The sequence below is a fragment of the Triticum dicoccoides genome, chromosome 4A, assembly GCF_002162155.2.
Source record: "Triticum dicoccoides isolate Atlit2015 ecotype Zavitan chromosome 4A, WEW_v2.0, whole genome shotgun sequence".
Lineage (NCBI taxonomy): Eukaryota > Viridiplantae > Streptophyta > Magnoliopsida > Poales > Poaceae > Triticum > Triticum dicoccoides.
In genome coordinates, this window is record NC_041386.1 from 536,702,551 (window position 1) to 536,729,066 (window position 26,516).

At 44.1% G+C, this 26,516-nt stretch overlaps 1 pseudogene; it reads right to left on the reverse strand.

Moving 5' to 3' along the window:
- Window positions 1–26,016, reverse strand: LOC119289072 (annotated as a pseudogene).
- Between the last annotated feature and the right edge of the window lie 500 nt (window positions 26,017–26,516).

A 26,516-nucleotide genomic window follows, 5' to 3' on the forward strand; every position in this document is an offset into this window, starting at 1 on the left:
TTAGGAGACGGTTGAATAGAGATCATCGATAACAACACGAACCGCTATCGGGATTCGTACCCAATGGCTGCCTCCGTCGTGCCACACCAAATTATCAAATGAGTAATCGCCTTGGATCTTTCGTGTTGCCTTGAAGCTCACCTTGAAAGACTGTGAGCTTGTATCCTTGCCAAACACCAACACCATAGGTTTGACCAGCATATCAACTCCAGCAGGGGGCTCAACAAATGCTTTATACACAGAATCAGCTTGGCCCACATTGGTGATAGTCCTTGATACTATTTCCGATGACTTGAGATTTGGGATGGCGATTGATGGGAGATTTAGGTCAAACAAAGATTTCTGTGTTGCTATACAACTATTGTTTGTATCTGACCCAAGCATGCAGTTGAACAATTTCTAGTAATCTGAAGCATCGATGTCGTATATAAGTCCAGGACCACTTGCATGAGTCGGATTAATAAATCCAGCTCCATAATCAAAAGGATTTGCAATCTTATTTGGGGTTGCATCAGCTAGTAACGAGACACTGTTGTTGTCTGTAATGTATGCTGCAAAACAACTTAGTTCTGTTAAAAAATGCATTATGAACATATGATTTTCTTTTTGGACATATAATGTTCAACATACTTTGAAGTCTATGGGAAGACGTTGTTATCCTAATAATATAATTAGCCTATCCCTACCGGTTGTCATTAGTGCTGATTTGAAAGCAACAGGTTACCAATCTGGATGGAGTGACTTGAGCACAGCTATAATGCCGGATACATGTGGGCAAGCCATCGATGTCCCTGAATCGAAGAAGTAGAGCCCCAGTTCCTTGTAAATACCAACCTGTGGCGCCACTGCTAAAATATTCACCCCCCGTAGGGCAATGTCAGGCTGTTTACAATGCAGTGTGAAGGTATCATTTCATATGTTAAGAACAGTGATATGTTAAAGACACAAAGATCAACAAATTTATGATGTAAAAACTGTAATTTTGCAGTATATACCTTGAGCACTGCAGGATAGACGAAGCTTGGACCCCTTGATGAGAAAGATGCAATCTTTGGAGTAAGAAATCCACTTCCAGTTGTTGTTTGACTTACATAAACCTTTGCTACCAGATCTTGACTGGTACTGTTGAGAAGGAGAAGTGTTTAAGGCCAACTAAAGTACCAAATATGCACGTACATTCTGAATAACAAGAGTAAATTTCACAAAACTGCAATTTTTAATGCACAAAGTGAAGGAAATATGCCCTAGAGGCAATAATAAAGTTGCTATTTATATTTCCTTATATCATGATAAATGTTTATTATTCATGCTAGAATTGTATTAACTGGAAACTTAGTACATGTGTGAAAACATAGACAAACTGAGTGTCACTAGTATGCCTCTACTTAACTAGCTCGTTAATCAAAGATGGTTAAGTTTCCTAACCATTGACATGAGTTGTCATTTCATTAACGGGATCACATCATTAGAGAATGATGTGATTGTCTTGACCCATCCGTTAGCTTAGCACGATGATCGCTTAGTATGTTGCTATTGCTTTGTTCATAACTTATACATGTTCCTATGACTATGAGATTATGCAACTCCCGAATACCGGAGGAACATTTAGTGTGCTATCAAACGTCACAACGTAACTGGGTGACTATAAAGATGCTCTACTGGTGTTTCCGATGGTGTTTGTTGAGTTGGCATAGATCGAGATTAGGATTTGTCACTCCGTGTATCGGAGAGGTATCTATGGGCCCTCTCGGTAATGCACATCACTATAAGGGTTGCAAGCAATGTGACTAATGAGTTAGTTACGGGATGTTGCATTACGGAACGAGTAAAGAGACTTGCCGGTAACGAGATTGTCGGTGTCAAAACCAGCGGATCTCGGGTTGGGGGTCCCGAACTGTGCGTCTAAGGCGGATGGTAACAGGAGGCAGGGGACACGATGTTTTACCCAGGTTCGGGCCCTCTCGATGGAGGTAATACTCTACGTCCTGCTTGATTGGTCTTGATGATATGAGTATTACAAGAGTTGATCTACCACGAGATCAGAGAGGCTAAACCCTAGAAGCTAGCCTATGGTATGATTGTATATTGTCCTATGGACTAAAACCCTCCGGTTTATAAAGACACCGGAGGGGGGCTAGGGTTACACAAGGTCGGTTACAAAGGAGGAGATATCCATATCCATATTGCCTAGCTTGCCTTCCACACCAAGTAGAGTCCCATCCGGACACGGGACGAAGTCTTCAATCTTGTATCTTCATAGTCCAATAGTCCGGCCAAAGGATATAGTCCGGCTGTCCGGAGACCCCCTAATCCAGGACTCCCTCAGTAGCCCCTGAACCAGGCTTCAATGATGATGAGTCCGGTGTGCAGTGTTTTCTTCGGCATTGCAAGGCGGGTTCCTCCTTCGAATACACCACGGAAGAGTTTGAATACAAGGATAGTGTCCGACCCTACAAAATAAGTTCCACATACCACCGTAGAGAGAATAATATTTCCACCAATCTAATCTGTTGACGCGTTTTGGCAGCATGACATCACGCCATGGCCTACTAATTATTAGAACCGTTTTTCTTTAATCAGCCCGCACATAACGCGAAGCGGTTTCTTGACACGTCTTGTCAAAGCAGAGATCGTGTTCCCCATATCACGGGATTCTCATCAATACAAACGTGGGTAACCCAACCGTGCTTGTTGGTATGACTCCTAGATCTTAGGTAAGTCTCAAACAGCCACGAGGAGGACGCCTGATATTCATCCCCTTTATAAAGGGACAAGGCTTTTTGTTTTTCCCTCTTGTGCTTAATCGAATCCTTCCCCCGCCTCGAGTTCTAACACCCAAAGCTTAGGTCAGGTGCTTCGGACCTTCAATCATGTCCGGATCCAGCCTTTAAGGCTGGTGGGTGCCTTCCTCCGTCACGGAGGAGGACATCAAGAAGTTGAGGGAGGCCAGATATCTGACCGCCAAAATTTCGCATAGGCTGCCCGCCCGAGGGCAGGTCGTCCCTACTCCCGAACCCAACGAGAGCGTTGTGTTCGTCTCCCACTTCCTCCGAGGACTAGGCCTCGCTCTGGATCCCTTTGTCAGGGGTCTTATGTTCTATTATGGTCTGGATTTTCATGATCTGGTCTCGGATTCCCTTCTTCACATCTCATCATTTATTGTCGTGTGTGAGGCCTTCCTCCGCATTACCCCTCACTTCGGCATGTGGCTCAAGACCTTCGATGTGAAGCCAAAGATGGTCGAGGGGCAGTACAAAGCGTGCGGAGGTGCTTTAATAAGCAAAATTGCTGACGCTCCATGGCCAAAGGGTTCCTTTCCAGAGGTGTCCGGATTGTGGCAACGGGAGTGGTTTTACGTCACAACTCCTCGAAGTGCCAAATGGGTAGCTGCCCCCACCTTTCGCTCGGGCCCCCCACCACAACTGATGTCATGGATCAGCAGGGGGCTGAGCTGGGGTCCAGCCAAGGACATGCCAATACTACAGAGCCGTATCCGAGATCTCTTCGAGGGAGATTTTAGTCTGGTTAAGGTAATGCAAGTTATGGTGGTTCGTCAAGTCCAGCCTTGCAAACGCCGGCCCCTCCGCATGTGGGAATTCAACCCGGAAGGACCGTGCACTATTCAGAATTTCCTCGGCATGACGCACGAGGAGATGTGCAAATTGTTCTTCGGAGCCCAAATAGAGTGTCCGGACACTACCGAGGACGTGGGCCTGAGCTGCAACCGCCCTGCTGCCCAAGTAAGTAATCCCCTGGACGAATCGCTCTTTGACCAGGACTGGATAGCAAAGGTGAACATGATCCGGTGTTCGGCCCCCCTTCCTGAAGGCTTGGACAATCCGGTGCTGGAAAAGATGCTCGAGCCAGCACCTCGTCTAGTGCCCTCAAAGGAAGATGAAGGGGGGAAAAAGGGCGAAAGCGGGCCTCCATCGCTACCTATTCCAATCGAAGGAATGAGCGCCTCCGCGAGGGAGGATAACCAAGGGGAAGAATCTGACATTCTCCCTCCCCGGGGAAGGAAGAGGACTACCTCTGAAGATCCAGAAACTAAGGTTTCCAAACGGGAGAAGAAATCTCCACCAGAGGGTCCTGCCTCAGAGGGTATTCTTGCCGCACAATGTCCGCGCGGGGATCAGCTCTCTACCGAGCTGTAAGTAATCAAAAAGTACTTAATAGTGAAGATATCCTACCTTGCTTCTGAAGACAATAACCGATGCTTGTAAATTGTAGTCCGAATCGCAGCTCTTCTCGACAGAGTTCATCTTCGGGGGATCTTCTTCCGAGGATGATGGAGAGTGAAACGCCTCCCCCACACTCCCCAGCTCAAGAAGCGGGCGACCTTGAAGTGTCGTCGCGAAGGGTATCTCCGGATCCAATATCGCCAGAAGATAACCCTTTGGCTGCCCGACATCCCCAGTATCCGGCTCCTGAGGAGAGCGACATCAAGGGTCCGTACAGTGTGCGGTCGGACGTGCTGAAGGATCTTTTGGGGCAAGTTGTCGTCTCGGAAGCACATCATACGCTAATGGGTACGGTAATTGAAAGGATTTGATCTGCCGAAAGCTGTTTGCACGAAGCTTTTATGAGTCTGCTAAAAGGCTTCGAGGTACGTGAAATAATGTATGCCTTTAACAGTACCACATACGTTAGGTATGCCCATGCAGATAGTAGCCCCTGAGACTCTAGTTGTTGTCGAGAACGGTGGCAAACAGAGGATCATAGTGCCAGGTAATAACCAGACCGCCTTTATGTGTAGGTGGTTGAAGCTCCGGTGGCTAGTCGGACTGATGGGTTTGCCGAACTAAAGCGGCAGCTGGATGCGGCAGATGCCGACATCGTGCTTGTCAACAAGCGGCTTGACGAGGCACATGGTGAGTGATTTTTTCTGGTGATCGTCACATAGTAAGTGCAGCATGATGCTAGTATCTTTAATATGTTGTGACTGCAGATGGAGCTGCCACCGTGGAGACCCTTCGGGCGGAGCTTGCCCGAGCCAAGGAGCAAGCGAGGAGTAGCAATGCGGCCGCTTTAAAGGCGGTCAAAGAGTTAAGGGCCAAACAGGCCGCGCATTGCGAGAGCAAGGAAAAAATAGCCAAGATGGCTGTAGAATTAAAAGATGCTGCTGACCGTTACCGGCTTCTTGAAGAAGAAGACCGGGCGAAAGCGACGGACCTGGAGAAGGCCCGGGTGGCTGCCAAGGAAGCCCGCTCCAAAATTAGAGCGACGAAGGAGGAGCTGAATCAAGCTGTAGATATCGTGTCTGGGAAGCCCTTCTTGTTGTGGACTAAGTTCGGAGATCCTAAGTATGCTCCTCTAGACCGGCTATGGAGTTCTGCGGACGAGTACATGGATTTGGTTGCAAGTGCTGCTGATGCAACCGAGTACTTCAAGGATCAGAAAGGTCCCGAAGTGGAGAAGCTGTTCTGGTCACAGTTTCACGCTCCAGTCCGTCCACTGCTGCTGAATGAGCGATTGACCGGTTGGGCCGAGCTCCATAGGTTGTCCGGACTTGCCATGAGGTCCGTTGTGGATCACCTGTGGCCGGGAGGGCCAAGGCCGAGTAGCTACTTTAGCTTAGTGCAACAATTCCTTGAGGCCGTGCCACGCATCGATGCTGTAAAGAGATCAACGTGCATAGAAGGTGCGCGGATGGCCCTTGCCCGTGTCAAAACATACTGGGCGGAGATGGAGGCCACCACTATTGCGGCAAAGGGTTCGGCCATAGGCCGAGTGGCTGCCGAGCACTACTTTGAAGAAGTCCTTGAAGGCGCTCGCTCGATAGAGGCTCAGTGCTCGAAGAATATTATTTTCTAGTGACATGTAGTCCCATTGTACAAACAATGTTTTTCTGAATTAATCAAGGCTGTATTTATACTTTTGCCCGAAAGTACTATGATGCCTCCTGTGCGGCCGTTTATGTATATATGTATATAACCTGAAAGTTTGCAGTAGTTGGCTTCCGCACCCACGCATATAATGCGGGGGTGTTTGCAAAATATGCATATCCACACTTGATCCAACGTCTTGGTCCATTAAGGAGGTGATAGCGTAGCGAACAAGGCAATCGGACTATATTGCTTTAACACTTTCACTTAGCCATAGGAGTTTGACACTGGGGCTACTATATAGCCCCTGGTACTTCTGCGCTCGTCCGAATATGGTGCGCGTACGTACATGACCGGGAAATGGCCCTTTGTTAATGCGGAGGAATCCCGAAGATTCCTATTAGTCATCGAGTGGTTGACAAGTCTCTCGCTATATCATGATAGTCAGTTTTCGGCTTTCTCTACTGAGGTGCTCATCCGGACGAACCAGGGCACAATCACAGTAGTTCTCCCAGTGCTACCTTAGCGATATAACGGAACGTAAGGTACCAAAACGTGAGAGCCGGGCAAACCCAACATTTGACCAAAGACATGATTCGGAGCTGATGCATATAGGGCCAAAATCGCGACACCGAACACTCCCTAAGGTGTTTGGTCTTTATAACATATACCGGGCTAAACAATGCCCTTTATAAGAAACCCCATGTGTTCAGGTACGTGCAAAATCCTGGCGTGGCCACATGCCAATAACGCCGGCATCCTTCTCGGTTGTGTGGAGTATCCGGAGGATGTGAGCAACAAGAGACAGTAAAAAAGGTTTACACAGGGCCTTAATCTAAAAAGAAACCTTTTGGTGGGTCCCTGCTGCACGTCTGCGCCTGTGTCTCCGTTGTGCCGTGTCCTGGACGGGTGTAGCACGATTGTAACCTGCAAAAAGGAAAGAACTTAGATGAAGGTTGCCGTGCCGAAAAGAAGAATGAGTTATCAGAATTCCAGAGAAGCCTAGTTGAGCCGGGCTGGCCGTGATTACACGTGGGAAGCCCCTGGCATCGCTTTATGAGGGTTTGAAAACCAATCTTATACATGTATGATGGAACGCCGGACTCGTCTAACCGTGTCCATGGTCTTGACGACCTGCCATTTTTCTGGTTGGTGAGGCCGTCTAGTGTGCGGCTGTTAGAGCCGCCGCGTCCTCTTCCGTATGTGAAGAACGGTTGGTATTTCCGCTAAATGTAATGACGCCTCGTGGACCGGGCATCTTGAGCTTGAGAAAAGCATAATGCGGTATTGCGTTAAAACGAGTGAAAGCCGCCCTTCCGAGTAGTGCTTGAAAATCACTTCGGAATGGAGCGATGTGAAAAGTTAACGTTTCACTTCGGAAGTTATCAGGAGAACCGAATACCACCTTTAGTAGTAGAGAGCCCGTACAGTGGGCCTCTTGGCCTGGTATTACTCCCTTGAAGGTAGTATTACTGTGGCTTATTTGTGTCGGGTCTATCCCCATTTTGCGGACTGTGTCTTGATATATCAGATTGAGATCATTGCAGTCGTCCATGAGGACCCTTGTGAAATGGTACCAATTTATTATTGGGTCTAACACCAAGGCCGCCAGTCCTTCGCGCCGGATATGTGTATTGTGATCCCTACGATCAAAAGTGATTGGGCAGGCCAACCAGGGGTTGGACCTAGGGGTGATGGGCTCGATGGCGCGTGTGCATCGGAGTGCGTGATTGCTTATCCTCCTTGTCACATTGATCATGTTTACTATTTTAACCTCCGGTGGGAATTTTTTTCTGTCCTCTGGCGCTTTGCTGACGAGGTTAATCCTCGTCTTCGCTTGGTATCTCCTCCCCTTTGTGTTCGATGTTTAGCTTACCGGCCTACTTGAAGACCCAACATTCTCTGTGGGTATGATTTGCAGGTTTGTCTGGGGTGCCGTGAATTTGACAGAGCTTGTCAAGAATTTTGTTTAGGCCAGATTGTCCTTCTCTGCTGCCTTTGAAAGGCTTTTTCTACTGACCTGGTCGGGAGCCCCTGAATCCGGCGTTTACCGCCGTATTATCTAGGCTACCTTCTTTATTTCGACGCTTGTTTTTGTTGCGTCGTGGTTTACCATTGCCATCCCTTACTTCGGATGTGCTTGGGTCGCTGGTGCTGCTACGGGCCAACTAGCTGTCCTCGCCCGCACAAAAGCGGGTCATGAGGCTTGTTAGGGCTGCCATTGTTCTCGGTTTTTCTTGACCGAGGTGTCTGGCGAGCCATTCGTCTCGGACGCTGTGTTTAAAAGCTGCTCCAAAGCTTTCGGGCGGACTCTCCGGATTGTTGGATTATGTGACTTAAATGTCTGCATCCGGAGGTCGGACATAAGTCCCTTGAAAATTGGCCCGGAAAGCGTCCTCGAGCTCCTCCCAACCTCCAATTGAGTTTTCGGGGAGGCTTTTCAGCCAGTGCCTAGCTGGCCCTTTAAGCTTGAGGGGCAAGTATTTAATGGCATGGAGATCGTCTCCACGAGCCATATGAATATGGAGGATGAAGTCCTCTATCCAGACTCCAGGGTCTACGGTTCCATCGTACGCCTCTATGTCCACTGGTTTGAATCCTTCTGGGAATTCGTGATCCAGCACCTCATCTGTGAAACATAGTGGGTGTGTGGCACCCCTGTATTGGGATGCGCCATAGTGTTCAGACGGTTGTAGTATTCGGTGCTGGTTGTGTACCGTAGCGTGCTTCCTAGATCCATAGATAGATCTGTTCGCGCCAGATTTTTGACGCAAGTTCTCACGTAGAACGTGTGTTGACTTATGCGTGACTTTGTTAGCCGCTCTATCGCGTTCACGGGGTGGTGGATCCGGCCGGTTGGCCGTATCACTTATCGGCTGTATGGGCTCTAAGGCCTCGTTGTCGAATTCCGGTAATAGCTTGCGCTTTGGATAGCTATTTGGGTCGTAGCTTCTACCATACTTTGTTACTTTGTTCCACTTGCTGTTGAGTGTATCTTGTGCAACCTTGAGCCTTTGCTTCTGTTTCTTCAGGCTTCTCGCTGTGGCAGTAAGCCTTCTGTGGAGGTTCTCTTGCTCCAAGTATGTTTCCGGGATGATGGGTGCATCATCGTCCGGACTGTTTTCTTCCCTAGATGGGGATGGATGATGCTTATCTTTGGCGTCATCGTGTTTGGACGTCGGATCCGTACTATGTTTGCTGTTTGCATCTTGATCGTTTCTTGCCACTGGGGTGGTGCAGTTGTCGTCTTTTCCGGAGTCGCATGGACTATTGTTATCGCTGTTTTTGCTATGGCGGGACTTAGGGCGGCGCCGCTGACGTCGACGCTTGGGTTGCTTCTTGGAGGGGTCATCCTCCGCTTTCTCGTTGCCATTGGCTTTGTTGGGGGTGTCCACCATGTACATGTCATGTGATGAAGTAGCGGTCCAGCGCCCTGTGGGCGGTGGTTCCGGTTCGTCTCCGGCTTCGTCGTCCATACCGTCGAAGTCCTCAGAGCCGAAGTCGAGCATGTCGGTTAAGTCGTCGACAGTGGCTACTAAGTGGGTGGTGAGTGGGCGCGAATTTCTTCGTCGTCCGCATCCCATTCTAGCCGGACATAGTTCGGCCAAGGTTCTCCTGACAGGGATAGAGACCTTAATGAATTTAGGACATCTCCAAAAGGTGAGTGCTGAAAGATATCTGCGGAGGTGAACTCCATGATCGGCGCCCAGTCGGACTCGACGGGCGCGGATAAGAGCTGCTCGGAGTCCGTGACCGAAGATGAATCCAGTGGTTCGGCAACACGGCTCTCGTAAGGGGTGAAGTCAGTATCTGGCTCTATCACCACTGAGAGTGTGGCCTCCATGGCGGGGTCCATCCCTCCGCTCTCGGATTGCGCGACTTGTTCCAGGTTAAAAACCGGAGTAGCTGCTGATGCGATCTCCCGAACACTGTCCGACAGTAGAGTTATGTCTTGCTCGTCGTGACTGCGCGGCGCGTCCGACATGGGCTCGAATCCGTCGAAGATCAAGTCTTCGCGGACATCGGCCGTGTAGTTCAAGTTTCCAAATCTGACCTGATGGCCAGGGGCGTAGCTCTCAATCTGCTCCAGATGGCCAAGCGAATTGGCCCGCAGTGCAAAGCCGTAGAATATGAAGATCTGTCCGGGGAGGAAAGCCTCACCCTGGACCGCATCGCTAGCGATGATCGAAGAAGCCATCGAGCCTTATGGTGACGACACAGTGGAACTCTCATGAAAGCACAAATGTCTGTGTCAAAACCGGTGGATCTCGGGTAGGGGGTCCCGAACTGTGCGTCCAAGGCGGATGGTAACATGAGGCAGGGGACACGATGTTTTACCCAGGTTCGGACCCTCTCGATGGAGGTAATACCCTACGTCCTGCTTGATTGTTCTTGATGATATGAGTATTACAGGAGTTGATCTACCACGAGATCAGAGAGGATAAACCCTAGAAGCTAGCCTATGGTATGATTGTATATTGTCCTATGGACTAAAACCCTTCGGTTTATATAGACACCGGAGGGGGGCTAGGGTTACACAAGGTCGGTTACAAAGGAGGAGATATCCATATCCGTATTGCCTAGCTTGCCTTCCACGCCAAGCAGAGTCCCATCCGGACACGGGACAAAGTCTTCAATCTTGTATCTTCATAGTCCAATAGTCCGGCCAAAGGATATAGTCCGACTGTCCGGAGACCCCCTAATCCAGGACTCCCTCAGAGATTGAACCAGGTATTGAGATACCGACGATCGAATCTTGGGCAAGTAACATACCGATGACAAAGGGAACAACATATATTGTTATGCGGTTTGACCGATAAAGATCTTCGTATAATATGTAGGAACCAATATGAGCATCTAGGTTTCGCTATTGGTTATTGACTGAAGATGAGTCTCGGTCATGTCTACATAGTTCTCGAACCGTAGGGTCCACACGCTTAACGTTCGATGACGATCGGTATTATGAGTTTATGTTTTTTGATGTGCCGAAGGTAGTTCGGAGTCCCGGATATGATCACGAACATGATGAGGAGTCTCGAAATGGTCGAGACATATAGATCGATATATTGGAAGGCTATGTTTGGACATCGGAAAGGTTCCAGATGAGTTCGGGCATTTACCGGAGTACCGGGGGGTTACCGGAACCACCCGGGGAGTCAATGGGCCTTATCGGGCCTTAGTGGGAGAGCGGAGGAGGCGGCCAAGGTGGAGGGCGCGCCCCCAAGCCCAATCTGAGTTGGGTGGGGGGTTGCCCCCCTTTCCTTCCCTCTCTCTCCCCCTTCCTTCCTCTCCTACTCCAACTAGGGAAAAGGGAATCCTACTCCCATGAGGAGTAGGACTCCCCCCTTGGGCGCGCCTTGAGAGGGCTGGCCCTCCCCTCCTACACTCCTTTATATACGGGGGAGGGGGCACCCCATAGACACACAAGTTAATTGTTTAGCCGTGTGCGGTGCCCCCTCCACAGATTTCCACCTCTTTCATATCGTTGTAGTGCTTAGGCGAAGCCTTGCGTCGGTAACTTCATCATCACCGTCATCATGCCATCTGCTACCTCTTGAGCACTGCGTTGGTTTTCCCTTGAAGATGAAAGGGTGATGCAGTAAAGCAGCATAAGTATTTCCCTCAGTTTTTGAGAACCAAGGTATCAATCCAATAGGAGACCACGCGCGAGTCACCTCATACCTACACAAAGAAATAAAAACCTCGCAACCAATGCGATAAAGGGGATGTCAATCCCTTCACGACCACTTGCAAGAGTGAGATCTAATAGAGATGATAATAATAAGATAAATATTTTTGGTCTTTTTATGATATAGATTGAAAGTAAAGAAAACTTGTATGATGGAAAATAGACCTGGGGGCCATAGGTTTCACTAGTGGCTTCTCTCAAGATAGTATAAGTATTACGGTGGGTGAACAAATTACTGTCGAGCAATTGATAGAAAAGCGAATAATTATGAGAATATCTAGGTACGATCATGTATATAGGCATCACGTCCGTGACAAGTAGACCGACTCCTGCCTACATCTACTACTATTACTCCACACATCGACCGCAATCCAGCATGCATCTAGAGTATTAAGTTCATAAGAACAAAGTAACGCCTTAAGCAAGATGACATGATGTAGAGGGATAAACTCATGCAATATTATATAAACCCCATCTTTTTATCCTCGATGGCAACAATACAATACGTGTCATTTCCCTTTCTATCACTGGGATCGAGCACCGCAAGATTGAACCCAAAGCTAAGCACTTCTCCCATTGCAAGAAAGATCAATCTAGTAGACCAAACCAAACTGATAATTCGAAGAGACTTGCAAAGATAAACCAATCATACATAAAAAAATTCAAAGAAGATTCAAATATTGTTCATAGATAAACTTGATCATAAACACACAATTCATCAGATCTCGACAAACACACCGCAAAAGAAGATTACATCGAATAAATCTCCAAGAGAATCGAGGAGAACTTTGTATTGAGATCCAAAGAGAGAGAAGAAGTCATCTAGCTACTAGTTATGGACCCGAAGGTTTGAGGCAAACTACTCACACATCATCGGAGGGGCCATGGAGTTGATGTAGAGGCCTTCCGTGATCAATGCCCCCTCCGGCGGAGCTCCAAAAAAGGCCCCAAGATGGGATCTCTTGGGTACAAAAGGTTGCGGCGATGGAAATAGGGTTTCATGGTGCTCCTGGATGTTTTCGGGGTATGTCAATATATATAGGAGTAAGAAGTAGGTCGGTGGAGCAACGAGGGGCCCACGAGGGTGGAGGGCGCGCCCCCTGCCTCGTGGCCACCTCATTGATTGCTTGATGTCCACTCCAAGTCCCTTGGATCACATTTTTTCCAAAAATCACGCTCCCGAACGTTTCATTCCGTTTGGACTCCGTTTGATATTCCTTTTCTACGGAACATTGAAATAGGCAAAAACAACAATTTGGGCTGGGCCTCCGGTTAATAGTAGTCCAAAAAATAATATAAAAGTGTAAAATAAAGCCCATTAACATCCAAAACAGATAATATAATAGCATGGAACAATCAAAAATTATAGATACGTTGGAGACGTATCAAACATCCCCAAGCTTAATTCCTGCTCGTCCTCGAGTAGGTAAATGATAAAAACAGAATTTTTGATGTGGAATTCTTCCTAACATATTTCTCGTTGTAATTTTCCTTTGTTATGGCATGAATGTTCGGATCCGAAAGATTCAAGATAAAAGTTTAATATTGACATAAAAATAATAATACTTCAAGCATACTAACTAAGCAATCATGTCTTCTCAAAATAACATGGCCAAAGAAAGTTCATCCCTACAAATCATATAGTTTGGTCATGCTCCATTTTCGTCACACAAGTATGCTCTCATCATGGACAACCCCGATGACAAGCCAATCAATTGTTTCACACTTAGTAATCTCAAACTTTTTTCAACTTCCTCGCAATACATGAGCGTGAGCCATGGATATAGCACTATAGGTGGAATAGAATATAATGAAGGGGGTTATGTGGAGAAGAGAAAAAGGATAAAGTCTCACATTGACGAGGCTAATCAATGGGCTAGGGAGATGCCCATCAATTGATGTCAATGCAAGGAGTAGGGATTTCCATGCAACGGATGCACTAGAGCTATAAATGTTCTAAGGTTCAACAAAAGAAACTAAGTGGGTGTGCATACAACTTGCTTGCTCACGAAGACCTAGGGCACTTGAGGAGGCCCATTGTTGGAATATACAAGCCAAGTTCTATAATGAAAAATTCCCACTAGTATATGAAAATGACAAAACAAGAGACTCTCTAATAAAGATCATGGTGCTACTTTGAAGCACAAGTGTGGAAAAAGGACAATAGCATTGCCCCTTTTTGGGCCTTCTTTTTTTGGCCTTTCTCTATTTTTTTATTGGGACAATGCTCTATTAATGATGATCATCACACTTCTATTTATTTACAACTCAATGGTTACAACCCGATACTAGAACAAGATATGACTCTATATGAATGCTTCCGGCGGTGTACCGGGATGTGCAATGACTCATGAGTGACATGTATGAAAGAATTATGAACGGTGGCTTTGCCACAAATACGATGTCAACTACATGATCATGCAAGGCAATATGACATTGATGATGCGTGTCATAATAAACAGAATGGTGGAAAGTTGCATGTCAATATATCTCGGAATGGCTATGGAAATGCCATAATAGGTAGGTATGGTGGCTGTTTTGAGGAAGATATAAGGAGGTTTATGTGTGATAGAGCGTATCGTATCACGGGGTTTGGATGCACCGGCGAAGTTTGCACCAACTCTCAAGGTGAGAAAGGGCAATGCACGGTACCGAAGAGGCTAGCAATGATGGAAGGGTGAGAGTGCGTATAATCCATGGACTCAACATTAGTCATAAAGAACTCACATACTTATTGCAAAAATCTACAAGTCATCAAAAACCAAGTATTACGCGCTTGCTCCTAGGGGATAGATTGGTAGGAAAAGACCATCGCTCGTCCCCGACCGCCACTCATAAGGAAGACAATCAAATAACACCTCATGTTTCAAATTTGTTACACAATGTTTACCATACGTGCATGCTACGGGACTTGCAAACTTCAACACAAGTATTTCTCAAATTCACAACTACTCAACTAGCACAACTTTGATATCACTATCTCCATATCTCAAAACAATCATCAAGTATCAAACTTCTCTTAGTATTCAATGCACTTATATGAAAGCTTCTTATTATGACTAAAAGCAAATTGCCATGTTGTTCTAAAGGACTCTCAAAATAATATCAGTGAAGCATGAGAGATCAATTATTTCTATAAAATGAAACCACCACCGTGCTCTAAAAGATATAAGTGAAGCACTAGAGCAAAAACTATATAGCTCAAAAGATATAAGTGAAGCACATAGAGTATTCTAATAAATTCCAATTCATGTGTGTCTCTCTAAAAAGGTGTGTACAGCAAGGATGATTGTGGTAAACTAAAAAGCAAAGACTCAAATCATACAAGACGCTCCAAGCAAAACACATATCATGTGGCGAATAAAAATATAGCTCCAAGTAAAGTTACCGATGAACGAACACGAAAGAGGGGATGCCTTCCGGGGCATCCCCAAGCTTAGCCTTTTTGGTTTCCTTGTATTTTACCTTGGGGTGCCTTGGGAATCCCCAAGCTTAGGCTCTTGCCACTCCTTGTTCCATAATCCATCAAATCTTTACCCAAAACTTGAAAACTTCACAACACAAAACTTAACAGAAAATCTCGTGAGCTCCGTTAGCGAAAGAAAACAAAACACCACTACAAGGTACTGTAATGAACTCATTATTTATTTATATTGGTGTTAAACCTACTGTATTCCAACTTCTCTATGGTTTATAAACTCTATTACTAACCATAGATTCATCAAAATGCAAACAACACACGAAAAACAGAATCTGTCAAAAACAGAATAGTCTGTAGTAATCTGTAACTAACTCAAACTTATGGAACCCCAAAAATTCTAAAATAAATTGCTGGATGTGAGGAATTTATCTATTAATCATCTGCAAAAATAATTAACTAAATATCACTCTCCAATAAAAAATGGCAGCAATTCTCGTGAGCGTAAAGTTTCTATTTTTTACAGCAAGATCAAAAAGACTTTCCCCAAGTCTTCCCAACGGTCCTACTTGGCACAAACACTAATTAAACACAAAAAACACAACCAAAACAGAGGCTAGATAAATTATTTATTACGAAACAGGAGTAAAAAGCACGTAATAAAAATAAAAGTGGGTTGCCTCCCAACAAGCGCTATCGTTTAACACCCCTAGCTAGGCATAAAAACGAAGATAGATCTAGGTATTGCCATCTTTGGTAGGCAATTATTCAATATGACACCTATAACTCCTAGGAGTTTCTTTCTTTTTATTAATTATCAAACTCCTAGGCACGAAATCGAGAAAATCATTTGTAGCAAAAGGTTCCTTAAGGATAGTGAGAAAGTTGGGGTGAACACTTATGGATTTGAGGTCCGCATTTTCCTTACTAGAAGTTTCACCCTTATTTTTAGGAACATACATCAATTTGGAAATCTTAGCATTAGGAGGAGTGTTTTTCACGGAACAAAAGGCAGACCCAAGGTTGGTAATAATATCCTCAAATTTATCAATTCTAGTGGAATCTTGATCTATCTTTTCATTAACCATAGGTCCCTTTTCTTTAAATTTTTTAAGAGCAACTCCTACCTTAGATCCGTATTGGGTAATTTGGTTGTGGATATTTCTATCCAAATTTTCAATTAACTCTATGGTGGCAACTTTATTTTCAATAATTTCAAGCCATTGCATAACATGTTCCAAAGTTATGATAGTTCCGTTGACCAAAAGAGGAGGTGGGCCAAACAAATCTATCATAGCATTGTAAGAATCAAAAGTATGGCTACCCAAGAAATTCCCTCCGGTAATGGTATCAAGAATATATCTATTCCAAGGAGTGATGCCTACATAAAAATTGCGAAGAAGAACAGAAGTAGATTGCTTCCTAGTAGATCTATTTTGCGCATTGCAAATTCTGTACCAAGCATCTTTTAGATTTTCTCCCTCCCTTTGTTTAAAATTAAGAACTTTATTCTCGGGAGACAAAGGAGTAGATAAAGGACCAGCCATAACGACGAAGCAAGCGGAAAAGAGGCGAACGGAAAGAGGGCGAATAAAACGGCAAGGGTGAAGTGGGGGAGAGGAAAACGAGAGGCAAATGGCAAATAATGTAATGCGAAGGATACGCGTTATGATGAGTACTTGGTATGTCTTGACTTGGCGTAGATCTCCCTAGCAACGGCGCCAGAAATCCTTCTTGCTACCTCTTCAGCACTGCGTTGGTTTTCCCTTGAAGATGAAAGGGTGATGCAGTAAAGCAGCGTAAGTATTTCCCTCACTTTTTGAGAACCAAGGTATCAATCAAGTAGGAGACCACGCGCAAGTCACCTCATACCTACACAAACAAATAAGAACCTCGCAACCAACGCGATAAAGGGGTTGTCAATCCCTTCACTGCCACTTGCAAGAGTGAGATCTGATAGAGATGATAATAATAAGATAAATATTTTTGGTATTTTTATGGTATAGATTGAAAGTAAAGATTGCAAAATAAAATAGATTGAAAACTTGTATGATGGAAAATAGACCTGGGGGCCATAGGTTTCACTAGTGGCTTCTCTCAAGATAGCATAAGTATTACGGTGGGTGAACAAATTACTGTCGAGCAATTGATAGAAAAGCGAATAATTATGAGAATATCTAGGTATGATCATGTATATAGGCATCACGTCCGTGACAAGTAGACCAACTCCTGCCTACATCTAATACTATTACTCCACACATCGACTGCTATACAACATGCATCTAGAGTATTAAGTTCATAAGAACAGAGTAACGCCTTAAGAAAGATGACATGATGTAGAGGGATAAACTCATGCAATATGATATAAACCCCATCTTTTTATCCTCGATGGCAACAATACAATACGTGTCATTTCCCTTTCTATCACTGGGATCGAGCACTGCAAGATTGAACCCAAAGCTAAGCACTTCTCCCATTGCAAGAAAGATCAATCTAGTAGGCCAAACCAAACTGATAATTCGAAGAGACTTGCAAAGATAAACCAATCATACATAAAATAATTCAGAGAAGATTCAAATATTGTTCATAGATAAACTTGATCATAAACCCACAATTCATCGAATCTCGATAAACACACCACAAAAGAAGATTACATCGATTAGATCTCCAAGAGAATTGAGGAGAACTTTGTATTGAGATCCAAAGAGAGAGAAGAAGCCATCTAGCTACTAGCTATGGACCCGATGGTCTGAGGTAAACTACTCACACATCATCAGAGGGGCCATGGAGTTGATGTAGAGGCCCTCCGTGATCAATGCCCCCTCCGGAGGAGCTCCGAAAAAGGCCCCAAGATGGGATCTCTTGGGTACAGAAGGTTGCGGCGGTGGAAATAGGGTTTCGTGGTGCTCCTGGATGTTTTCGGGGTATGTCAATATATATAGGAGGAAGAAGTAGGTTGGTGGAGCAACGAGGGACCCATGAGGGTGGAGGGCGCGCCCAGGGGGGTGGGCGCCCCCTGCCTCGTGGCCGCCTCGTTGATTGCTTGACGTCCACTCCAAGTCACCTTGATCACGTTTGTTCCAAAAACCATGCTCCCGAAGGTTTCATTCCGTTTGGACTCCGTTTGATATTCCTTTTCTACGAAACACTGAAATAGGCAAAAACAACAATTTGGGCCGGGCCTCCGATTAATAGGTTAGTCCAAAAAATAATATAAAAGTGTAAAATAAAGCCCATTAACATCCAAAACAGATAATATAATAGCATGGAACAATCAAAAATTATAGATACGTTGGCGACGTATCACCGTCGTGCTGACGAAACTCTCCCTCGACCTCAGCTGGATCTAGAGTTCATGGGACGTCACCGAGCTCAACACGTGCAGATCGTGGAGGTGTCGTACCTCCGGTGCTAGGATCGGTCGGATCATGAAGACGTACAACTACATCAACCACGTTCTCCGCTTATGGTCTATGAGGGTACGTCGACTACACTCTCCCCTCTCGTTGCTATGCACCTAGATGGATCTTGCATGTGCGTAGGAATTTTTTTTGAAATTACTGCATTCCCCAACAGTGGCATCCGAGCCAGGTCTATGCATAGATGTTATATGCACGAGTAGAACACAAATGAGTTGTAGGTGTGAGTATACACATATTGCTTGCCGTCACTAGTTGATTCTTGATTCAGCGGTATTGTTGGATGAAGCGGCTCAGACTGACATTACGCGTACACTTACGTGAGAATTGTTCTACCGACGTGCTTCACACACAGGTGGCTAGTGGGTGTCTGTTTCTCCAACTTTAGTTGAATCGGTTTCAATGAACATGGTTCTTTCTGAAGATCAATAAGCAATCACTATACTACGTTGTGGTTTTTGATGCATAGGTAAGGCTAGAAGCCCGTAGTAGCCACGTAAAACTTACAACAACAAAGTAGAGGACGTCTATTTGCAAGGCATGTTGTGATGTGATATGGTCAAGACGTGATTATATAAATTGTTGTATGAGATGATCATGTTTTGTAACACAGTTATCGGCAACTGGCAGGAGCCATATTGTTGTCGCTTTATTGTATGAAATGTAATCGCCATGTAATTGCTTTACTTTATCACTAAGCGGTAGCGATAGTCGTAGAAGCAATAGTTGGCGAGACAACAACGATGCTTTGATGGAGATCAAGGTTTCAAGACGGTGACGATGGTGATCATGACGGTGCTTTGGAGATGGAGATCAAAGGCACAAGATGATGATGGCCATATCATATCACTTATATTTGATTGCATGTGATGTTTATCCTTTATGCATCTTATTTTGCTTAGTTCGGCGGTAGCATTATAAGATGATCTCTCACTAAATTTCAAGGTACAAGTGTTCTCCCTGAGTATGCATCGTTGCTACAGTTCATCGTGCCGAGACACCACGTGATGATCGGGTGTGATAAGCTCTACGTTCACATACAACGGGTGCAAGCCAGTTTTGCACACGCAAAATACTCGGGTTAAACTTGATGAGCCTAGCATATGCAGATATGGCCTCGGAACACTGAGACCGAAAGGTCGAGCGTGAATCATATAGTAGATATGATCAACATAGTGATGTTCACCATTGAAAACTACTCCATCTCACGTGATGATTGGACATGGTTTAGTTGATATGGATCACGTGATCACTTAGATGATTATAGGGATGTCTATCTAAGTGGGAGTTCTTAAGTAATATGATTAATTGAACTTTAATTTATCATGAACTTAGTACCTGATAGTATTTTGCATGTCTATGTTGTTGTAGATAGCCCGTGCTGTTGTTCCATTGAATTTTAATGCGTTCCTAGAGAAAGCTAAGTTGAAAGATGATGGTAGCAATTACACGGACTGGGTCCGTAACTTGAGGATTATCCTCATTGCTGCACAGAAGAATTATGTCCTAGAAGCACCACTGGGTGACAAGCCTGCTGCAAATGTTGTTGACAACGTTAAGAATGTCTGGCAGAGCAAAGCTGATGACTACTCGATAGTTCATTGTGCCATGCTTTACGGCTTAGAACCGGGACTCCAACGATGTTTTGAACATCATGGAGCATATGAGATGGTCCAGGAGTTGAAGTTAATATTTCAAGCAAATGCCTAGATTGAGAGATATGAAGTCTCCAATAAGTTCTATAGCTGCAAAATGGAGGAGAATAGTTCTATCAGTGAACATATACTCAGAATGTATGGGTACCACAACCGCTTGACTCATTTGGGAGTTAATCTTCCTGATGATAGTGTCATTGACAGAGTTCTTCAATCACTGCCACCAAGCTACAAGAGCTTCATGATGAACTATAATACGCAAGGGATGGATAAGACAATTCCCGAGATCTTCGCAATGCTAAAGGCTGCGAAGGTAGAAATCAAGAAGGAGCATCAAGTGTTGATGGTCAACAAGACCACCAGTTTCAAGAAGAAGGGCAAAGGGAAGAAGGGGAACTTCAAGAAGAACAACAAGCAAGTTGCTGCTCAAGTGAAGAAGCCCAAGTCTGGATCTAAGCCGGAGACTGAGTGCTTCTACTGCAAAGGGACTGGTCACTGGGAGTGGAACTGCCCCAAGTATTGGCGGATAAGAAGGATGGCAAAGTGAAAGGTATATTTGATATACATGTTATTGATGTGTACCTTACTAATGCTCGCAGTAGCACCTGGGTATTTTATACTAGTTCTGTTGCTAATATTTGCAACTAGAAACAGGGGCTACGGATTAAGCGAAGATTGGCTAAGGACGAGGTGACGATGGGCGTGGGAAATGGTTCCAAAGTCGATGTGATCGTCGTCGACACGCTACCTCTACATCTACCTTCTGATTAGTCTTAGACCTAAATAATTGTTATTTGGTGCCAGCGTTAAGCATGAACATTATATCTGGATCTTGTTTGATGCGAGACGGTTATTCATTTAAATCAGAGAATAATGGTTGTTCTATTTATATGAGTAATATATTTTATGGTCATGCACCCTTGATGAGTGGTCTATTTTTACTAAATCTCGATAGTAGTGATACACATATTCATAGTATTGAAGCCAAAAGATAAAAGTTTAATAATGATAGTGCAAATTATTTGTGGAACTGCCGTTTAGGTCATATTGGTGTAAAGCGCATGAAGAAACTCCATGCTGATGGACTTTTGGAATCACTTGATGCTTGCGAACCATGTCTCATGTGCAAGATGACTAAGACTCCGTTCTTCGAAACAATGGAACGAGCAACAGACTTATTGGAAATAATACATATTGATGTATGCGGTCCGATGAGTGTTGATGCTCGGGCGGGTATCGTTATTTTCTAACCTTCACAGATGATTTGAGAAGATATGGGTATATCTACTTGATGAAACATAAGTCTGAAACATTTGAAAAGTTCAAAAAAATTTAGAGTGAAGTGGAAAATCATCATAACAAGAAAATAAAGTTTCTACTATCTGATCGTGGAGGAGAATATTTGAGTTACGAGTTTGGTCTTCATTTGAAACAATGCAGAATAGTTTCACAACTCACGCCACCTGGAACACCACAGCGTAATGGTGTGTCCAAACGTCGTAACCGCACTTTATTAGATATGGTGCGATCTATGATGTCTCTTACCGATTTACCGCTATTGTTTTGGGGTTATGCTTTAGAGACGGCTGCATTCATGTTAAATAGGGCACCATCGAAATCCGTTGAGATGACACCTTATGAACTGTGGTTTGACAAGAAACCCAAGTTGTCGCTTGTTAAAGTTTGGGGCTGCGATGCTTATGTGAAAAAGCTTCAACCTAATAAGCTCGAACCCAAATCGGAGAAATGTGTCTTCATAGGATACCCAAAGGAGACTGTTGGGTACACCTTCTATCACAGATCCGAAGGCAAGATATTCATTGCTAAGAATGGATCCTTTCTAGAGAAGGAGTTTCTCTCGAAAGAAGTGAGTGGAAGGAAAGTAGAACTTCATGAGGTAACTGTACCTGCTCCCTTATTGGAAAGTAGTTCATCACAGAAATCAGTTCCAGTGATTCCTACACCAGTAAGTGAGGAAGCTAATGATGATGATCATGAAACTTCTGATCAAGTTACTACCTCATAGGTCAACCAGAGTAAGATCCGCAGCAGAGTGGTACGGTAATCCTATTCTGGAGGTCATGTTACTTGACCATGATGAACCTAGGAACTATGAGGAAGTGATGATGAGCCTAGATTCCGCAAAATGGCTTGAGTCCATGAAATCTGAGATGGGATCCATGTATGAGAACAAAGTGTGGACTTTGGTTACTTGCCCGATGATCGGCAAGTCATAGAGAATAAATGGATCTTCAAGAAGAAGACTGACGCTCACGGCAATATTACTGTCTACAAAGCTCGACTTGTTGCGAAAGGTTTTCAACAAGTTCAAGGAGTTGACTACGATGAAACCTTCTCACCCGTAGCGATGCTTAAGTCCGTCTGAATCATGTTAGCAATTGCCGCATTTTATTATTATGAAATTTGGCAAATGGATGTCAAAACTGCATTCTTTAATGGATATCTTAAAGAAGAGTTGTATATGATGCAACTAGAAGGTTTTGTCGATCCAAAAGGTGCTAACAAAGTGTGCAAGCTCCAGCGATCCATTTATGGACTGGTGCAAGCCTCTCGGAGTTGGAATATGCATTTTGATAGTGTGATCAAAGCATATGGTTTTATACAGACTTTTGGAGAAGCCTGTATTTACAAGAAAGTGAGTGGGAGCTCTGTAGCATTTCTGATATTATATGTTGATGACATATTGTTGATCAGAAATGATACTGAATTTCTGAATAGCATAAAAGTATACTTGAATAAGAATTTTTCAATGAAAGACCTATATAGACAGATCAAGACGCTTAATTGGACTTTCACAAAGCACATACCTTGATAAAGTTTTGAATAAGTTCAAAATGGATCAAGCAAAGAAAGGGTTCTTGCGTGTGTTATAAGGTGTGAAGTTGAGTCAGACTCAATGGTTAACCACTTCAGAAGATAGCGAGAAAATGAAAGTCATTCCCTATGCTTCAGCCATAGGTTCTATCATGTATGCAATGTTGTGTACCAGACCTGATGTGTGCCTTGCTATTAGTTTAGCAGGGAGGTACCAAAGTAATCGAGGAGTGGATCACTGGACAGCGGTCAAGAATATCCTGAAATACCTGAAAAGGACTAATGATATGTTTCTCATTTATGGAGGTGACAAAGAGCTCATCGTAAATGGTTACATCGATGCAAGCTTTGACATTGATCCGGATGACTCTAAGTCAAAAACTGGATACGTATTTTTATTGAATGGTGGAGCTATCATTTGGTGCAGTTCCAAGCAGAGCCACGTGGCGGGATCTACATGTCAAGCGGAGTACATAGCTGCTTCAGAAGCAGCAAATGAAGGAGTTCATATCCAATCTAGGTGTCATACCTAGTGCATCGGGTCCAATGAAAATCTTTTGTGACAGTACTGGTGCAATTGCCTTGGCAAAGGAATCCAGATTTCACAAGAGAACCAAGCACATCAAGAGATGCTTCAATTCCATCCGCGATCAAGTCAAGGAGGGAGACATAGAGATTTGCAAGATACATATGGATCTGAATGTTGCAGACCCATTGAATAAGCCTCTCTCACGAGCAAAACATGATCAACACTAAGACTCCATGGGTGCTAGAATCATTACTGTGTAAATCTAGATTATTGACTCTAGTGCAAGTGGGAGACTGGAGGAAATATGCCCTAGAGGCAATAATAAAGTTGTTATTTATATTTCCTAATATCATGATAAATGTTTATTATTCATGCTAGAATTGTATTATCCAGAAACTTATTACATGTGTGAATACATAGACAAACAGAGTGTCACTAGTATGCCTCTACTTGACTAGCTCGTTAATCAAAGATGGTTAAGTTTCCTAACCATTGACATGAGTTGTCATTTTATTAACGGGATCACATCATTAGAGAATGATGTGATTCACTTGACCCATCCGTTAGCTTAGCACGATGATTGTTTAGTTTGTTGCTATTGCTTTGTTCATAACTTATACATGTTCCTATGACTATGAGATTATACAACTCCCGAATACTGGAGGAACACTTAGTGTGCTATCAAACGTCACAACGTAACTTGGTGACTATACAGATGCTCTAGAGGTGTGTCCGATGGTGTTTGTTGAGTTGGCATAGATCGAGATTAGGATTTGTCACTCCGTGTATCGGAGAGGTATCTCTGGCCCCTCTCGGTAATGCACATCACTATAAGCCTTGCAAGCAATGTGACTAATGAGTTAGTTACGGGATGTTGCATTATGGAATGAGTAAAGAGACTTACTGGTAACGAGATTGAACTAGGTATTGAGATACCGACGATCGAATCTCGGGCAAGTAACATACCGATGACAAGGGGAACAACGTATGTTGTTATGCGGTTTGACCGGTAAAGATCTTCGTAGAATATGTAGGAACCAATATGAGCATCCAGGTTCCGGTATTGGTTATTGACCGGAGATGAGTCTCGGTCATGTCTACATAGTTCTCGAACCCGTAGGGTCCACACGCTTAACGTTCGATGACGATCGGTTTTATGAGTTTATGTGTTTTGATGTACCGAAGGTAGTTCCGAGTCCCGGATATGATCACGGACATGACGAGGAGTCTCGAAATGGTCGAGACATAAAGATCGATATATTGGAAGGCTATGTTTGGACATCGGAAGGGTTCCGGATGAGTTCTGGCATTTACCGGAGTACCGGGGGCTTACCGGAACCCCCCGGGGAGTCAATGGGCCTTATTGGGCCTTAGTGGGAGAGAGGAGGAGGCGGCCATCAAGACCAATCCGAATTGGGTGGGGGGTCGGCCCCCTTTCCTTCCCTCTCTCTCCCCCTTCCTACCTCTCCTACTCCAACTAGGGAAAGGGGAATCCTACTCCCCTAGGATTCCCCCCTTGGGTGCGCCATGAGAGGGCCGGCCCTCCCCTCCTCAACTCCTCTATATACAGGGGAGTGGGGCACCCCATAGACACACAAGTTGATTGTTTAGCCTTGTGCGGTGCCCCCCTCCACGAATTTCCACCTCGGTCATATCGTTGTAGTGCTTAGGCGAAGCCCTGCGTCGGTAACTTCATTATCACCGTCATCACGCCGTCATGCTGATGAAACTCTCCCTCGACCTTATCTGGATCTAGAGTTTGTGGGACGTCACCGAGCTGAACGTGTGTAGACCGCGGAGGTGCCGTACCTACGGTGCTAGGATTGGTTGGATCGTGAAGACATACGGCTACATCAACCGCGTTGTCATAACACTTCCGCTTACGGTCTATGAGGGTACATGGATTACACTCTCCCCTCCCGTTGCAATGCATCCCCTAGATGGATCTTGCGTGTGCGTAGGAATTTTTTTGAAGTTACTGCGTTCCCAACACAAAGTATCACAAAATAACAGGTTGAAGAACAAATTTCACAGAATTGAACATTAGTCTATACTCTACCGGTTTATTGATCAAACATATCCCATAACTATTTATATAAGAATTTTGTGATTGTGCTTATGTAAGACTTGGTTTTGTGAAAATACATCACACTCCTGTAGTCAATAGTACATAAATCTGTTTATGTGAAAGTAGTCTTTAAATTTGTAGTTTTGTGATGCACGTTATCCCTAAATAGTTATGTGAAATTGGTATTTATATATGTAGTTTGGTAATAGGCTGTTACAAAATTTATTTAGAAGACAAATGTCACATAGAAAAACATTACATTAAGATAGACATCAAGGTAACTTTTGAACAAGCATGACTAATCATTAACCAACATATATTTTTGATAAATCATACCTGCAATTAGCAATTATGCATTGTAGGATTAGGGTTTCTTAACATGTTTACTGTTTAGGGAACACGACTACTCCGTGGTAGGTTCGATTATTAGTAGTACCTGCTTGAAAAGGGTCAAACAGGTTTTGTCTAGTTTTCTGAACCCTGGGTTGGACTACCCCACAAATGTCTTACCAGTTTACTGATGTGTAGTAGTAATGGATGCGTAGCATTTCACAAGTTATTCGTGCTCTCTTAGTCATGGTGTCTCTCCAATATTTTCATTTTTTCTCTAGAACTTATGTTTATGTATTTACTTTTGGATACTGTAACCTACATTTTATGATTTTAAATAAAATGAACACCAAAAAAATCCATACCTATTCCCAACCCCCAAAATTGTTGTCCATCAGAAGGGATTAACCCACGAGAAAATTTAGGAATCTTCACAAAGACTTGCTCCTAAAGGAAACGACATGTGAAATTATAGTACATGCCATGTATTAAAGTGCACAAGGTACAATATCTAAACCTTTAGTAACATCTCATACTCAATCAACCATAGCTCCGGTTTGCGTTGCATACTGTAATTCACAGGGTAGAAGAAACAATATCAACCATCTATGATAATGTAAAGGCAACACTGGTTTAGCATTGAGACGTGACCACACCCATTGTTAACCAACTTTGGAAAGTGCATAACTATTACATAATCCTACCATTTAGAAATTCCTATTCCCTCTGAGGATTTTTTTAATTTCCT